This window comes from Delphinapterus leucas, chromosome 19, assembly GCF_059928025.1.
Source record: "Delphinapterus leucas isolate spDelLeu-1000000601 "Yukka" chromosome 19, BTC_Dleu_Yukka2, whole genome shotgun sequence".
NCBI lineage: Eukaryota > Metazoa > Chordata > Mammalia > Artiodactyla > Monodontidae > Delphinapterus > Delphinapterus leucas.
In genome coordinates this window covers 46252194-46258878 of record NC_143147.1, presented here as the reverse complement: position 1 = coordinate 46258878, position 6685 = coordinate 46252194, and positions in this window count along the sequence as shown.

Sequence of the window (6685 nt, the reverse complement as noted above, 5' to 3'; positions counted from 1 at the left end):
TGGCATCATCAACAGGGCCACTGTTCTTGACAAAGTCACAGTTCTCACAGTTCAAGACAGACTCACAGATGCAGAAGGGTATAAAGAGTACCCATAGCAGAACAGTGTAGAGCTAAATCTCTATGATGCATCAGATATGTTCTGGGAAGAAATATGGATGGATAGGGGTTTGGTTTTGTTTGTGGGAAGTAAGAAAGGAAGGGCAGGTGGGAAAGCAGGATATATGTAGCCGGAACAATTTGGGCAGGCTTCCTAGCAGATGTAGGATTGCAGCATCCCTAAACCAAAGCCTGGGTGTCAGAGAAGCAGGGGAGTACCAGATGAGGGGAGAAGGAGGAAGCTCAGGGTCAGGGGCATGCTGCATGCCTGGGACGTGATCTCCAATTACTTCTAACACTCAGGTCCGCATGAGAAGGGCAGAGCGCTGCGTTAGACCACCCATTTGACAGGTGTAGGAAAGCTACCTCATGCCTGCTTGGTCTTTTCCGATTCTCCTCTTCTGTTATTACATAGATTCATCTCACTGTGAACTGTCCAGGCTTGGGATTCTTAGTATCCCCACTTTACAGATGGGAAAACTGAGATGCAGGAGATAAGAGGCAGAACTCGACCTTGACCACAGTCTCCTGCCCCTCAGCTCTATCCTGGGTGGTGATCTGCAGTTTTGGAACCTGCTCATGAGGAAAGAACACTGCTGGGAGAAGGGACAGGGGTAGAGGTAAGGGAGCTGATCCATACTCGCTAGGACCAGATACGCTTCAAAGCTACCTCCACCCCAGGCTCTGTGGATGCTTGGGGCTGCAAGCAGGAAGTGAGGTATGAGAAGGAGCGAGGGATGTGGGCCCTCCAGGAACCCTCCTGCCATTCTTCAACCCTGGGTGCTAGTAACAGAGAAGTTCTAGAACCTCTCTTCCTGTCCTGAAGGGGTAGATGGGAAGAGAGGCTGCCCCTAAGAATGAACTAAATTCCCTCCTTCAATCGCAAAGCTCATCTGACCAGGACCTAGCTGCCACCTCCTCCAGAAAGCTGTCCTAGATAGCCCTCACTCCTCTCATTTGTCTATATAATTTCTGAATCCACTCTTCCCCACTACTAGGAAATGAGTAATTTTTCATACTTCATTGATTCCCTAACTGGGTCATATCTCTGCCACATCAGATGGGAGCTCCTGAGGAGAAGGGGCAGTATTCCCCATCAGAAGAGGGAATCTCTGAAGATAAGAACTGCCTCTCCCATCAGAATGGAGGTTCCCTGAGGGTGCTTCGTCTCTTAGACCACCTGAGAACGGAGAGCCCATGTGCTCTTTATTCAAGGTCCCAGTTTAGGGTGGAGACCCTCTTGTGGATGCCATCCTCTTTCAGGTACGCTCTGGGGTGGGCTGGGGCCTCCAGCTCACATCAGTGCCGAATGAATTCTGATTCAGCACAAACCGCTTTCTTCAACAACTAACTCCCTGGGGTGTGTATGGGGGACCCTCCCTACGCTGTCCCTTGGGGAACTCTGGGAAGCATGACATCAGAATGTCACCAGGCCCTTCCCACCCCCCCCCCTTCCAACACTGAACCTTGGAAAATTAGACATCCCCCCCATTTACACTCCTACAACATTACACTCCTACACACCCACACACACACACACACACCCACGCCACACTCATACATGCACATCCAAACCAGGTAACCACTACAAGGTGGAAATGAACCTGTTCTCTGGATGCAGTCTGGGCTCTGACTCTACCAGGCCACTCCTTCCTCCCAAAACTTCCCAATTCCCGGAGGAAGAACACCAATAACTTTTGAGCCCTCCCTGTGAGAAAGGGGGGCGGTGAACTCTAAGTTTCCTGGGACCCAGGGGAAGGAGAAAGACAAAGAAAGGGTGCACAAGCCCTGGAGAGGACATGGGGAGCAGGACAGAGACAGGCTGGTGGAGAGTCAGTCTACAGAGCTGCAGAGAAGAGGAAGAAAGAGCAAGAAGGAGACGAGCCTGAGAGCAGCGGCGGCAGCGGGGCCAGGGGAAGAAGCAGTAGAGAGAGACAGGGCTCCGGCAGCCCTGAGTGGGGCCCAGGGGAGGGGTGCAGAAGGGCAGGATCGGCTGCCAGGAGAGAGGCGGCCCTCAGTGGGGAAGGAAAGAGGAAAGGGGCCCTGGAAGAGGACAAGGAGCCCAAGAAAGAAGTGCAACTGGGGAGGGATGGTTGGGAGAGGAGGCTGGGGCAGGGGGAGGCAGTGTGGAGCTAGAGAAAGGGGTGACCCCCTCCCATAAGGCCCAAGCTCGGGGCATCCAGCAAGCACCGCTGGAGATGGGGTGGGGGTGGAGGACAGGGCACCTTCTGCGCTCTCGGGGCCCCTATTGCCCAATCAGAGCCAAGTGGCTAGTTCTGTCCGATCCATTAGTCCAACTCCGCACCAGGCAAGAAGGGGTTAAGCTCTCCCCCCTCCCCCAACACCAGTTTTTTAAAAAAAATTAATCTCTCCGGACCTCGGGCAGAGGGAGAGGATTAGGGACACAAATCCTATCTCCACCCCATCTCCTAACGGCCCAGAACCCTAGCTCTGTGCGGGCCGCCCTAGGGACAGGGGAAGAAAGGTCCTTGTCTCTTCGCCCTATCCAACCCCACTCGGGTTCCCACCGCAAGCCGGAGACCCCCTCCCAGCTCCGCTTCCCCGTCCAACTTGGGGCTCTTGGGGTCCCAATACCTCACCTCCAGCATCTGTCATCTTCAGCGTCCGGCGCCTCAGAAACCCCTCAGGCCCATGGTGTTTGGGGCTGGGGCCAGGCGGGAGAGGGGCGGGGGACAGTCACCCCGGCCTCGGGGGGCTCCGGGCTGGCTCCATCCGCTCCATCCCGGGAGTAGGGGTAGGGGTCAGCGAGGGGGGGTCTTGGAGCCGGAGGGAATGTGGGGGTGGGGGTGGGGGAGTTCGGAGAGAGAAGGAGAAGCTTTGCAGGAAGCAGGAGGCACGGCGGGAGGGGCTGGACCAGGAGACCTGACGGGAGGATGCTCCGTGCGTGTGTGTGCGTGTGTGCGAGTGTGTGTGTGTGTGTGTGTGTGTGTGTGAGAGAGCGAGGAGAGGAGAGGAGCGGAGAGGAGACGAGAGGAGAGAAGAGAAGAGAGAGGGAGGGAGGGAGAGAGAGAGAGAGAGAAACCGTCTCCCCGCCCCGCCCGGCTGGACGCGGGGTCCCCCGCCTGGCAGGCGGATACTCTTAGCGTCGTGTCAACGGGGATCCGCGGGGGGTCCCCAGGGAAGGGGCGATGAGGGGGCGCGTGGCGGGGAGGCCGGGCGCCCGGGAGACAAAGAACGGGAGGGAGGGAGGGAGGGAGGGAGGGGCGGAGGCAGCGGGAGCACGGAGGAGGGAGGGAGGAGGCGGCCCCGGTTGGCGGAGCCGGGCGAGGGGATTCTAGTTACCGCTACTCCTCGGCCCGCGGGAGTCGGGGCGGGTGTGAGCGGACGGAGATGCGGCCCCACCTTAGGACCTACTGGGCTTCTGCCTCCTCTGCAAGGCCTGTGAGGGCTCCTGATTCATCCATTCAACAGAAGTCCACAGAGCAGTCGGATGCCCCGAGGCCCGAGGGGACCGTGGAGAACAGAGCCGGCCTGGTCCGGGCCGTCGTGGCTCTCGCAGCGTTGTCAGGGGGACAGACGAGTGGGGAGGCCCTCAAGAGAGCGGGTGCTGTGAGCCTTGGTTCACAGAGGACACTTCAGCGCGGGGAGAGCACACCAGAGGGAGCCAGGCCTCGCCTGGGGGCGGGTGAGGATCGGGGCGGGGGCTGTGTGTGGAAGTGATCCAGGAGGATTCCTGGAGGAGGTGACCTGTTGGCTACTTCTGCAGGCCAGGGCAGGGTAGAAGTGCTAGTGGGACTTGTGGGGGTAGGGAGGAAAGGAGAGGAAGATGAAGGATGGGGGGAGGGGCTTGCACTTTATCCTACCAGCCATAGGGGAAAAAGTAACAGAGGAGTGAGGGGCTCTGATTTGCATTTTAGGAAGAACCCCTCGGCTCCTTTGGAGAAGGCTGCCTGAAGGCTGGGGCACCACTCATGAGGCTGTTGAGAGGTGATGGCAGTGGGCACGAGGATCAAAGGTCATGATGAGGAATATTAAGGATGTAGAATTGAAGAAACGGACAGGATTTGGGGACTGGCTGGCCACAGAAGGAGAAGGAGGGGTCTAGATGACTGCAGGCCTTGGCTTGAGGCCCTGTAGGTGGAGGGGGCGTGGGGGGATGAGGTCAGACTTGGACCTGGTGAGCTGGAGGTGGTGGCAGGTCAGCCAGGGGAGAGAATACAACAATCAACAGCTAGCTACGTCCCGAGATGGTGCAGGGGGTACCAGACGCTGTGCTAGGCACTGTTCTCAGATGATAATGTCACCCTCACGATAAACCCGTGAGGTAGGCGTTTCTGTTACCCCCTTTGTCTGTTCAAGAGCCAGTGGTGAGGTTGGGCAAGGGGGTCCAGAGCCCAGGGGAGCGGTGTGCAGTCTGTAGGGATAGAGTTCCCTGATGGCCAAAGTCTCTGCAGTCCCAGGTCTCTGAGGGGCTCTGGGAGGTGGCACGTTGTGCCCGGATGGTCTCAGGACCATGGGTAAGGACAGAATTCATAACCTTTAGGGGCTGAAGATCCAATGAGATCGTGGGAGTTTTGGCATCTCTGGGTGTCTTTAGAATCTGCTGGCAGCCATGGGATGCTGGCTGGACTGTGGAGATCTGGGGAGGGAGTGGTGACTCTGGAGGTGTTATCGGGGCTGTGTCTGGGAAACACAGTTTGTGGGCATTTGGTGAAATCTGGGTGGTAGGCTGGAGTGAGGGATTGATTATATAGCCCCCGTAGGGAGTGGGGAGCTGATAGGTATGTAATGTCAATGTTGGGGGCACATTCTATGGGAGGGTGTCTATAGACCATAAGACTCAGGAGGACCCCCTAAATTTCTGGGAGCTGGGAAACTCCCCTCATCTGATTTCCCTCCCTTATGGCGAATGTTGGGGCTGTGGCAAACCTACGCAAGCTCCTAAGAAATGGGGAGGTGGCAGGGCAGGGCTGGGGTAACGCCTCACACAGGCTTGCCCATGGCTACTTGACATAGCCCCAAACGTGGACATAGCTCACAGGTGAGTCACCTCTCAGGCCTGAGGAACTCGCAAAGCCACACACGCCGTCCCCAGCCACACACCACACTCAGGCTTTGACTTGGGCTACTTTCCAAAGGGATTCCACCTTTTGGAACATACGGGGTGCAAGCCCCTCACCTAATACACGGGACAGATGGGGGCAGGACCCCACCCTGGATGCTCTGCTCTGATCAGATCAACAGAAGCCCTCATCACAACCCCCATGTCTGCCTCGCCACCCAGGAAGATCCAGCCACTTCACTCCTTGGGAACTTTTTTTTTATTTTAATGAATTTATTTATTTTTGGCCGCGTTGGGTCTTCGTTGCTGCGTGCGGGCTTTCTCTAGTTGTAGCGAGTGGGGGCTACTCTTCGTTGCAGTGCGTGGGTTTCTCATCACAGTGGCTTCTCTTGTTGCGGAGCACAGGCTCTAGGTGCGCAGGCGTCCGTAGTCGTAACACGCGGTCTCAGCAGTTGTGGCTCATGGGCTCTAGGGCACAGGCTCAGTAGTTGTGGCGCATGGGCTTAGCTGCTTCGCAACATGTGGGATCTTCCCGGACCAGGGCTCGAACCCGCGTCCCCTGCATTGGCAGTCGGATTCTCAACCACTGTGCCACCAGGGAAGTCCTCCTTGGGTCTTCTTGGCCAGGTTGCCTGAGCAGGGCCCAAGTCACCTGTAACTCTGGAGATGTGACCTGTGATCTTGTGGTTTGGTGGTTTCTGATCCTGGGATTCAGCCACCTGGATTTGTCTTCCCAGCAGTGTTCCAAGGAAGATCCACTTGTAAGAGAAAATGCCTAGAGAGGCATGGCCACCATCTCCAGGTTGCCAGGTTGATTCTTAGGTGGGTGGCAGAATTGGACTGGTTATATATGGCCCTGAGGTGTAGAACTAGGATTTTTGGAATGAAGCTATGGGAAGCCAGAATTTGGCTTGACATGAAGGAGACTTGTGTGACAGAGCCATCCAGAAGGGAGTGGCCACCCCAGGAGCTGACTGCCACTGGGAGTTCTGGTAGAGGCCACTCGTCTCGGGTTTGTCAGGGACCCACCAAAGTGACTTTGAAGGGCCCTCATGTTGGGACTTCCATTCTTTAGGGCAAAGAGAACTGTGAGAATCCTCTTGGCGGCCGGGCCACTGAACACAAGTGTCTTGTGCTTTTTTCTCACACATAGCACACAGCTCCCAGAGCAAGGAGAGGCCCCACTGCCCCCTGCTCTCATCTCTGTCTGGGATTTCACTGAAGTTTGTCCCTGGAACCCTGGCATCTGGACTCCCAGACCCATTGGTATTAGAACTGGTGAGTTAGCAACCAAACCTGCTGGCACAGAGCAGAGGTCTAGGACTACTTAAGGCCTCTCTGGCTACCGCCAGAGGGATTCTCTAGAACCCAGGCGACAAAATTGCTCTGACATATCATCTCCCACCCCCAGCTGCACCTCCAGAAAACTAGGGGCTGGGTATCCCCATCAGGTTACACTTCTCAGGGGAGGGACTCAGGGTTCACCTTACTATATCTAACCCATCCTTTGAATTCCATCAGAGACCTTGAAAAAGAGGAAAGCGATGAGCCTAAGGAAAGCTCT